Genomic DNA, 11,602 nt, shown 5'->3' with positions numbered 1-11,602 from the left:
AGGAAGTTAAATTATCATTATTTGCAGATGACATGATACTCTACATAGAAGAACCCAAAAACTCCATTGAAAGATTCCTAGATATAATAAATAAATTCAGTAATGTAGCTGGATATAAAATCAATACTTAAAAATCAATAGCATTTCTATACACTAACAACGTCACTGAGAGAGAAATAAGATAAGCCACATCCTTCATACTAGCATCCAAAAAAATGAAATACTTAGGAATTAATTTCACAAAAGAAGTAAAAGATCTATACAGGAAAATTATAATACACTGAAAAAAGTTATTGAAGAGGATCTCAGAAAATGGAAACACATCCCTTATTCATGGATAAGAAGAACAAATATTGTGAAAATGGCCATTCTCCCAAAACTGTTATACAAATTCAATGCAATTCCAATGAAAATACCATCAACATACCTCATAGATCTCGAGAAATCACTCCTAAAATTCATCTGGAACCAGAAAAGACCTAGAATAGCAAAGGCAATTCTAAGCAGCAAAGGCAAGGCAAGAGGCATCACAATCTCTGACTTGAAGTTTTACTACAAAACTACATAAAATCAACATTGTACTGGCATAAAACTGATCTGAAGATCAATGGAATAGATTAGAAGATACAACCACAGCTATGAACACACTCAACCACCTTATCTTTGATAAAGGGGTCAAACAGGTTCACTGGAAGAACGACAGTCTCTTTAATAAATGAGGTTGGAAAAACTGGCTCTCCACATGCTGAAAACTAAGACCCATCCCTATCACCATATACTAAACTAAAATTTAAATGGATCAAAGATCTGAATATTAAAACCAAAACACTAAATCTTTTGCTACACAAGTTGGATAAAAACCTTGAAGACATAGAGAATTCATGAACAGGAATCAAACCACACGAGAACTACTTCCCAGAATCAATAACTGGGATCACCTCTTATTAAAAAGTTTCTGCATGTCAAAAACAAATTTCCAGCATAGTGAAAAGAAAACCCACAAACTGGGAAAAATCTTAGTGAACTGTCCTTCACACAAAGGACTTCTGTCTAAAACATATTAAGAATTTTAAAAAATCAGACCCCCAAAATTCAAAGACCCAATCCAAAAATGGGCATCTGAGATGGATACACAGTTCTCAGATGAAAAAATACAAATGGCAAATAAATACATGAAAAAATGTTCATCATCATTGGTCATTACAGAAATGCAAATTAAAACCACAGTGAGATTCCATCTCACTCCTGAAAGAATGGCCAGGATCAAGAAAACTACCAACAACAAATGCTGGAGAGGCTGTGGGGAAAAAGGAACTCTCCTGCACTGTTAGTGGGAGTGTAGACTGGTGCAACAACTGTGGAGGTCAGTCTGGAGACTCCTGAAAAAACTGGGATTTGAAGTCCCTTTTGACCCAACTATTCCACTTCCAGGCATATTCCCAGAAGAACTGAAAACATGACATATGTGCACCCATGTTTATAGCAGCAAATTTGTAATAGCCAGATCTTGGAAACAACCTAAGTGTCCATCAACTAAGGAATGGATTAAAAAGTTGTGGTATTTTCATACAACTAAGCTATAAAGAATGATCACATTGATTTATAAATATTTATAAATAAATGGACGCAACTTGAGACCATACTCATAAGTGAAATAAATCCAACTCACATGTATAAATACCATATAGTCTCCCTAGTGTAAGAAAAGGTAAGAATACATAAGAATTTATGGTAATCACATTCCCCATTACATTGCTTTGAAGCCTTATGTTTGCATTCATTAGTTGGAATGGTTTTATTGATTTTAGTATCTGTGATAGTATGAACAGCTATTTTGAAGAAAACAAGACATTATAATAGCCATTGCTGATTTAATATCATCTTACTCAGAAGTCCTACCATGCTTTTGTTCTTCTGTTTCCATTGGTTCTATCATATTATATGTTGCTGTATTTTATTCTGTGCGATAGTATAAACAAATTTTCTATGGAAAATGAGATAATATAGTAGCCTTGTTCATCCTCTGTTATTTGGTTCTGAATGCCCTGTAATACTTTCATTCTCTTGAATGGTGTTATACTATTTTATTATGTTTGATACTATCATATATGAAGTTATGCTCAACTATTTCAAAGAAAGAGACATTATGGTAGTTACTGTTAATTATGGGTTGTTTTGTGGTAAAATGATGTGTTGCTTACATTGTTCTGATCTGATCTGCTTTGTTATGTCCTCTTTTGTCTTAATCTCTTTAAAATAAAAAAAGACTCCAAAAAAAGTTAGTGAAAGAAAGAAAACTACAAAATAATTACCAGAAATAAATAAAATTGAGAGTAATAACAACAATAAACCAAAGAACTGATTCTTTGAAATAATAAGCAAATTAGACAAACCCTTAGCCAATCCCTTTTTTATACATTAAACAAACATTGTTTTGCTTTGTTTTGTTTTGTTTTAAAGGGAATAAAACCAAACAAAATAAATCAGAATAAAGCCAATCAAAGCAAAACAGTGAAAGTGATACAGAATTTCAAAACAAGATAATAAGAAATCAACAATGGTTACCATACTTCCTCTTGTTATGTTCAAAATTGCTGCCCATACCATCACAAATAATAAAATCAAACAAAACAGAACAGAATAGAAACAATCAAAGCAGAACATTAAATGAAACAAAACAATAAAACAGAACATTAAATAAAATAAAACAATAAAACAGAACTAAACAATATTGGATTTCAAAAACAAGACAGAAGGAAAACCCCCATATTTGCTATTTGCATATTATTATCCTCTTAATAGATGCTCAGACTACCAGCCTTAAGCCTGCAAAGTCAATCAACAATATAAGCATAGTTTTTGTACCAGTTGCTATCAACTCAGTCTGTGTTCCTCAAAATCAGCTGTTGCTTACGGGGTGGGGTGTGTGCTTGTCTCCTAACTTGTGCACTGGTTGGCTCATGGGAAGGGTGAATTGGTTTCTGTTACTCCTTCCAGACTCAGCATAACTTCTGCCAACTTATGAGAAGGGTGAATTGGTTTGTTTCTCCTCCTGGGCCCCACATGGCATATTCTGGATCATGGGAAGGGTGAATTGACTTCTTGTTACTCCTCTGAGACCCAGCATGTCTTCCATCAACTCAGACAGGGAAAATTGGCTTGTTTCTCCTCCCAGGCTCTGCATGCTTTGCACTAGCTCATGGGAAAGGTGAATTAGCTTCTTGTTACTCCTCCCTTTCTTTTGGTTTTAATCCAGACTCCCTTGAGAATCCAGTATAAATCATGGACCCTAAACATAAAATGTGCAAAGGATTTTGATGAATTTGTAGGTTCCTGTTTACAAAATCATGAGGTAGAGAATTTAAATATGCTGACCACTAGGCCTTTATGCCTGTATTTATTCTTTACATTTAATCTAAATCCAGTACTGGTAAAACAGAAACTTGGGAAGCCTAAGTAATGACATAGAAATAGTTAAGAAGTGGTGACACTAGGGTCAAACCTAGACATTTGGCCATTAGGGTCCAGCTACAACACCAAGCCACGGAGGGAGATGACCCAGCCATCAAAATTCCAAAGCATTTCCTGATAGAACATTCCTTCTCTGGCAAGATGCTCCTCTGCATGTAAAGTACAGTTCTTAATGAAGTGGTCCAGATGGCTCCTAGCAATCCATGTGATGATGGAAGTCCAGACCATATCCTTCACATGTCTTCCCCATACATTTCCTACCTGTAGAGCCTCAAGGGACATGTCAATCCACATCTTCTGCCTATGTCCCTAACCATTTGACTATCATGGTGGGCAAGATTTCATTTCACAGGCTAGCTGGTGGATTGGTAGTGCTGCTTGGTGTTTAATCCTGAGCAGGAGCCAGGTGAGGACTATGACTGATAATTCCTGCCCCTCCTCAGTGGCTCAAGTAGTTGAAAAAGCCTTCTTTGCTCCTGATATGTGGACTCATTACTTAATCTTTTCCAAATTCTATCTATCACACCTGAGCTAAGTGTCAGTTCTGTTTTGTTTAATTTCATTTCATTTTGTTTTGTTTCATTTGAGACAGGGTCTCAATGTGCAGTTCAGGCTGACCTTGGACTCACTTATGTGCTGCAGCTGCCCTCCAGCTCACAGTGATCTTCCTGCCTAAACCTTTTGAGTGCTTGGATTACATGTGTGAATCACCACACCCAACTAAGTCTGAATTCTGTACATACCATAGAAGCATTCTTTTCCATCCTACAGGAATGACAAATATAAAAGATCTAATGAATAGAGAATTATGAAGAAGTATACATACTTTAAACACATAATTTTCAATTAAAACATTTAAATACATATTTTACATTTTATTTTTGGTTTCTTCTAATAAACAAAGGCAATTCTTCCCTCAAGGTAACAAATGCAATAAAAGTAAGTCTAACACGAAGTCCTATTGCTTTAGGTTTCTTGTCTTGAAGCTCCCCATTATTTTTTTTTCATATCCATTCAAAAATGTGCTTTTAAAGATCCTTCCAAAGCAATTTGGTAGCAGTATTTTTAAATACCTTTTTCCAAGTTAAATTGACTTCATCCTACTTAGTTCAAAAGCAAAGTGTTCATGGAAAATTAATTTTTAATTATTCTAAGCATTTGACTTTTTTTTTCTTTTTTATCGGTACCGGGGATTAAATTCACGACTGCCTGCTTGCAAGGCAGGTGTTTATGCTGCTGAGCTAAATCCCCAGCCCCCGCATTTGACTTTTCAAGAAATAATCCTTCCCTGTCACTCATCAAGTTACCAAACCACACAAAATTTAATTATACAATTATAGGAATAAGTTCAATTGACATGAACAAATTTGGAGAGAAATAATTTTTTGAGAGAGAATCTGATTTTTTGATACTGAACCAGCTGCAAAAAGCGTAAGTCAGTAAGTTTCAAAGAGAACTGGAGCACATTCATCATTGGTGAAAAAAAAATAACTGCCAGTCAGGAGAGTTTCTGTACTACATCAAGCCCTCGCCAGTGACATTGAATTCAATGGGATTCTATATTAGCTGCCTAGCATTGCTCTCCAATGAGAAAACCTCACTGGGGCTCAAGCTCCCAGACATATAGCCTGATAGACAAAAATCTAGCTGACTCCCAGTTGACCTGTTTCCACTCTGTTACAGGTTTCATCTCAGCATTAATTCACGTGTCTCTGTCTCCCCAGTTACATACGCCTTCTTGCTGAGTAGTGAGAAAATGTTCTTTTCCACACTTTTGATTCCATTTTCCAAACATATTTGCAAGATTGCCTGAGGTCACAGACACATGATTCCTTCTGAACATACTAATAGTTCAAGAATTTGGAGTAACTTACATACACAAATAAATTAAAATATAGTGCAAATTAATGTAACAAGATATATATAAGCAAGACATTATAATATTTTTTATCTTTCAGTAAGAATACTTGTTCATACATAAATTATTTATTTTCACATCTAAAATACACTTCCCTATACAGTAACTGTTTTGAACTTCTCAAGTGCTGTGAGATACACAGAAATTTGACAAGTAAATTATCCTGTTTTACACATCAGAGAACAGAACCTTAGGAAGGATGAGTAAATTTCTCAAAACCTCAGTACAACAGAACTCAATTCAAACCCAGATATTCTGCCCAAGTTACTGTTATGCTATGTCACTGACTTGGAGGATTGCTCATAACAGACAGTTCACTGTGGAAGCGAACTTCACTAAGAAAAATCTTATCATCATCTTTTTCAGTAGTGAAGCCTATCACATGGTTTTACTTGTCCTTTTTAATTATTTGCTGACCTGAATTATTCTTTTTTATATTTTTATGGCTTTTCCCATTGAGAGGCAAAATCATTCCCTTCCTCTTGAACTTAGAGCAGCTTTGATGACTTGGTGTTATGGTTTGTGCCTAGACATCCCTGCAAAGACTCATGTGGTGGTAGGGGGGGTGCCTTTTGAAGGTGGCTGAGTTGGGATTGGCACTGTGAGTGCTGCACCCACCCAGGAGTGGGTTGCTACATACCATATAATGGAGGGAAGAAGGAATGCTTTTCCTTTTTTCCCCTTTTTAGCTCTGGAATGGCTTAAGTTGTTCTGTATGGGAGATTCAGGTCAGCACTCAGAAGACCAGAAAACCACTAAAGAGCAGGCTCAGGAGGCTTCTGCTGGAAAGAAGGACTATATTGGTTGTTGGACTCTAGACAATGTATGTTGTGGCTTGGCAGAAAGTTCGCGTTTTGCTCATGTCCAGAGACTTTTCCTGAGACTGAGATTAAGGGCGTGGGACTAATTAATCTGGCAAAAGAAATTTCAAGGCAGTTAATATTGAGGTGATGGCATGGCTATTGTTGAGGCTTTTGGCCAGGTTTATACAGCAAATCAAGAGCAAAGAGCCCAGCAGGATGACTTAAAACATTGTGAGTTTGGCCTTGAGGAAAGCTGTGGGTCGTGAAGACAGAGCTGAGCTCTCAATTGCTGAAAAGGAAAAGAAGAATAAAAAGATGGCCTAGGAGCATCATGGGAAGCAATTTGTCTCCACCTTTTGCAGCCTCACAGCTGCAAAAGCGAAAGACTTTTCTTTGAAGGGAAAGCTACAGAGTTCCATGTTCCAGAATGGAGGCAAAGGTTGTACCAGATCCCAAAATGGTGACAACATAGAGAATCTGTTCCTCACAATCAAGTTTATAGTGCTCAGTGATCCAGGCACTCGGCCCCTACAACCAAGAGAGAGGAGAACCTGGCTACTGCTTCCAACTGGCAGCAAACCTCGGCATCATCCACATAATGCTGGTTTTATGTACCTACAGAATGAGGTGTTCTGAGGTGAAAAGGCTTTCGCCCTGATTTCAGAAGGCCTGGGAGGCCAGGCAGTGTGCCTCTGAGAGGGCAGTGTGTGGAACTGTGAATAGAAAACCAAAGGTGCAATGGAGAACTGAAAAGTTTGGAAAAGCCAGGAGCAAGGACTGCCTACAGAAACCTGCAAGGAAGAAGCAATGCCAGCTCAAGACTGAAGCTGTGGGAGCTACAACCACTGGAAGTGTGGTGGGGTTGGGGCCACTCAAGCTTTTTGGAGCTCATGACCATATTACTTCAGATGCTATAAGTGTGGCTCCATAACTTAATGTTTGTCCTGCTGGATTTTGGACTTCCTTTGGTCACACTCCTTTGTATCTCCCTGTTTGTAGCTTTTGGAATGGTAATGTTTATCTTGTACCATTGAATGTTGGAAGCATTTAACTTTGTTTTCATTTGTACAGGGATTACAGCTGAAAATTTGCCTTAGATCTCAGAGGAGACTTGACGTTGGGACTTTTCAGCACTGCTAAACTGTTAGGATCCTGGAAACTCTTGGAGTTGAGCTAAATGACTTTCCCATAAAGGGATGTGAATGAGTCTTTGAGGGGCAGGAGTAGAATGTTATGGTTATATCTATTTTTTTTGTCTTTTTCATTTTTATAGGTACCAGGGATCGAACTCGCGACTGCCTGCTTATAAGGCAGGCGCTTATGCCGCTGAGCTAAATCCCCAGCCCCAGTTATGGTTATATCTAGATGTCCCCCAAAAGTCTCATGCAGTCATGGGGGTAGGACTTTCAAAGGTGGCTGAGTCTAACATTTGTGATTTGTTCATTGTCTAGTGCTAGCATTAGTAGTGTGAGTGTTGTACCCACTCAGGGTCAGGTAGCTGACATACAATATAAGAGAGAGAAGGAGGCATGCTTTTCCCTTTTACCTCCTTTTGCTTTTGTTGTTTTACTGTCTTCTGCTGCCTGCTGAAATGTTGCCCTTGTGCCATGCTACCCTGCCTTGGACCCAGCTGAGTATAGACTGAAACCTCCACAAGTTGTAAGATAAATAATCCTTTCCTTCATTTTGGGTTTTGAGTATTTTATCTCAGCAATGAGAGAAAAGTAACTAAGACACTTGGTTACCAATATAATACTGTAGAAGTAAGGTTCTGCTGTTTATGAGGCCAGATCATTAGAAATCATTGAGCCTCTGGCCAGATATCTCAGAACTTACTCCTAGAAGCCTGCTTTGAAGTCTAAGCATGGGGAGACCCACTAGGAGAGAGGCCAAGGCCCTAGGATATAGCTCTGATTGAGCTTCCAGCCAAAAGCCAGTACTCAAATTCTTCTTTGAGGGTGACCCATCTTAGTAGTGGGTCATTTACTCCCAGATAGGACACATGAGTTGTTTCTACCCAGATTTGCAGATCTATGGGACAGATATATGACTGCTAGTATTCCAAATCACCAACTTAGGAGACAGTTTGTTTAACAGCAAATAAGTGGAATCTACCTTTTTAAGATCTCATGACCAGAAGCAACACCAAAATGAAATATGGTATGTGTTAGCCTCCATCACCATGACAAAGTGACTTAAACAAGGAAAGACTTGTTCTCGCTCACAGTTTCAGAGACTTCAGTACATGGTCACTAGGCCTAATTGCCTTTGAACCTATGACAAGGAATATATCTTTTCATTTATACAGAGGTTACAGCTAAAAGTTTGCTAAATATAGGAAAGCAAAACTGAAATTCATGTCAGTTTGTTAATGGCATCACCTTATAACGACCAGAAATCAACAAACAGACAGGCAAGGGCCAGAGTCCCAATATCCCCTTCCTGGGCATGATCAGAGTTTCTTCCATACGCTTGGCATCCTAAAAATTTCACTACTTAGCAAAAGTGCCACAGGCTATTTTAACCAAAGTTTCAACAACACAAGGCTTTTAAGGGATATTTAAGATCCAAACTATAGCAGGTGGTACACTCAAACATCAAACTGATTGTGTACTGTGAATATTTTTATGTTTATTTCACTTATTCTGTTTTACATAACAAAAATAAAATGGAGAATACCTTTGGATTTATTAAAAAAGAAAAAACTCCAGAGGCAATTAGGCAAATTATTTTAAAATGCCTTCAACCCTAAATAACAAAAATCTTATTATAAATGTTAGCGTTTGACTCAAAACTCTGTGAAAAGAATTAGACCCTGAAGCTTTTACAGTTCCTTGAAGACCTTCTAAATATAGGAAAGTAAAACTGAAATTCATGTCAGTTTATTAATGGCATCACTAAAAAACTATAAGTTAATTAACTAATTAACAACTTAATTAACTCAGCACTTAATTTACTTACTTGAGTTCACTTAAATTCCCTAGATGTGATTTAATGAACTTTCAGTATAATTCCTGACTAACCATGTAAATTGTGTGATGTATATCTCTCCAATGGAGAAGATATTTCTTAAAATTAAATAATTTAGGGTAGAAAAAAATTAAATAATTTAGAGTACAAGTTTTTATTTTTTCTTCCATAGCAAATATCTCTGAACTTCTGGCATGCAACAGTTTTCCCAGACTACCTTTCTTTAAAAAAAAAAAAATCACATTTGGTTTTGTTAGTTTGTTTAAATGCATCAAAATGGAGATTCACAAATCAGCTAGCCAATGTGAGCAAATTGGATCATGATGTATTAATAACTAATTACCCTATGTCATTACACAATGGATCTTGAAATAAACAATTGAAAAGAACAGGAGAAAAGCTGCTAAAAATGTTTCTATATTCTAGATATTCACTCATTTACTGCCATGTGATAGAGCAATGGGGAAATCCATGCCACTCACGGGTAGTCCTCCTGTCTAGGGACTCTGTGTTCCAGTGAGAACTGAGACATATACAGATGTTAAAGGTTCAGATGCATTCATGGCACTTTGAATAACACTTGTCTGACTATGGACAAATATGACAGATATTTAATATTTGAGCTTGTTATTTTGTAAGTCTGTTATTCTATACCATTTTTCTAATCATTCATTTTTATTATGTTTTACAAGCATCTCAATCTGGAACAGTTTGCAGGTTTTGTAAAGCTATTTTGTCTTCACAGATAGTTTGGGAAGCACTGGCTTAACTATGCTAAGCATGGTGCAGACAAAAATACCGATAAGAACTGATGCTCGCCTTCCTAAAGCTTGCATATTAAAATGAAGGTGGGCTGTAATTGTTGCAAAACTGAAGCATAAGCAGCATGTTCTAGCTGGTTAGGGGAACGAGGTGATTCCGAGTAGCAGAGATAAGAGAAGGCTCTGTGGAGAAAGCAATGATAGAGCGAGTCCTTGATTAATGAAGGACTTTGGGAAGGTAAACATAGAACAGAATGCTCATGTTTTGCATAGTGAACCAAGTGAGTAAAGTCAGGAGATAAAAGCAGTTACATATTAGGAAGATCATGCAACTAACTTCACTAGTGAGAGCATAGACCTAACATGATCAGTATAGAAAGCTCAGTGCAGAGTCCTCTTCACAGGGATTCTGCATGTAATTGAGCAGAGCTCTGAGATGCTACCGAAAAATCTCTGAGCAGAGAAGTGGTATTCTCAAAGTTGTGCTTCTGATTGATAATTCAGTGAGAGAAAGAATGGGGATGAAATGAGTAGACATCTTCAGACATAATGTGCTGCCTCTAGGTCATCTTAAGAGCATACGGTTGAGATTTTAATAGGTACACTTTTAACTATTCCAAACTAGTGAAAACACAGCAATAGTCTACCCCACAAAGTATTCCAGTGAGTGATGAGCTGATAATATTCATGAAGCATTCATGTGCATTTTAAGCCCAGTATCATATGTATTACTCAAAAACAAACACACAGTTAGGTTCTATTATATCTCCTCTTAAAGTAAGACAGCACTGAGGCCATGGAAATTAAGCATTGTCCCCAAAAGCATCACTAAATAATGAGAGCCTGAAATTGAACCAAGACAGTCTGACATTGAAATCCACTTCAGCATTATTAAAAGAACTCAGAAAGTAAACATTCAAACAGGCTGGGTTTTCCCTGTGTGGAGAAGGCGGGTGTAATAAAGACCATTAAATCCACACAAACCATCTATCTTAACATGATAATGCCCATCCTTTGTGACCATCTGGGATTACTTTGGTTTTGTTTTTAATCTGAAAGATGAAATTAATGTAGACTAGTGTGAAAGAGATTTTTCTTTAATAAAGAGCTGGGAATATTTTTCTGTCTACAAACTTGAAAATACTTGATATTCTGCTTTGACTACTATACAGTAAAGCAGCACAAAATGTTACAGTAAGCATGTTTTTGTCAATACAATAAAGTAAATACAGCCAGGTGTGTGTAGTGTACATAACTATGGTTCCAGGACTCTAGGAGGTTGAAGCAGGAGGATCAAAAATTCAGCACCCCCCCTCCAAGCAACCTAATGATTTGACAAGACCTTGTCTCAAGATCGAAAATTAAAAAATAAGCCGAGGATGTAGCTCAATGAGAGGGTCCTGGGTTCAATCCAGAGGGTTAAAAAACAAAAACAAAAGCAAATATGTAAGTGTTGGTCAGGGTTAGAGTGTGAGTTACAGTAACAAATCTATAAAGTTCTGGAATGAAAGGTGACAACCAATCACTATGTGGTGTTATTTATTCCCCTAGCTGGAAAGAAGAAACTAATGGGAAACCAACAAAGGAACAAACCTGTTGTTCAGTGGTAACCAGCAGCATCCTTAGAAATGGGAGCAATTATAAAGGCATCATTTTATCTTGAGAAAGATTCTAATTGA

The sequence above is a fragment of the Cavia porcellus genome, unplaced genomic scaffold (assembly GCF_034190915.1).
Source record: "Cavia porcellus strain 051 isolate PalLab524CR breed Dunkin Hartley unplaced genomic scaffold, mCavPor4.1 scaffold_1, whole genome shotgun sequence".
In the NCBI taxonomy this organism is placed as follows: domain Eukaryota; kingdom Metazoa; phylum Chordata; class Mammalia; order Rodentia; family Caviidae; genus Cavia; species Cavia porcellus.
Note: the sequence above shows the minus strand (reverse complement) of the source record.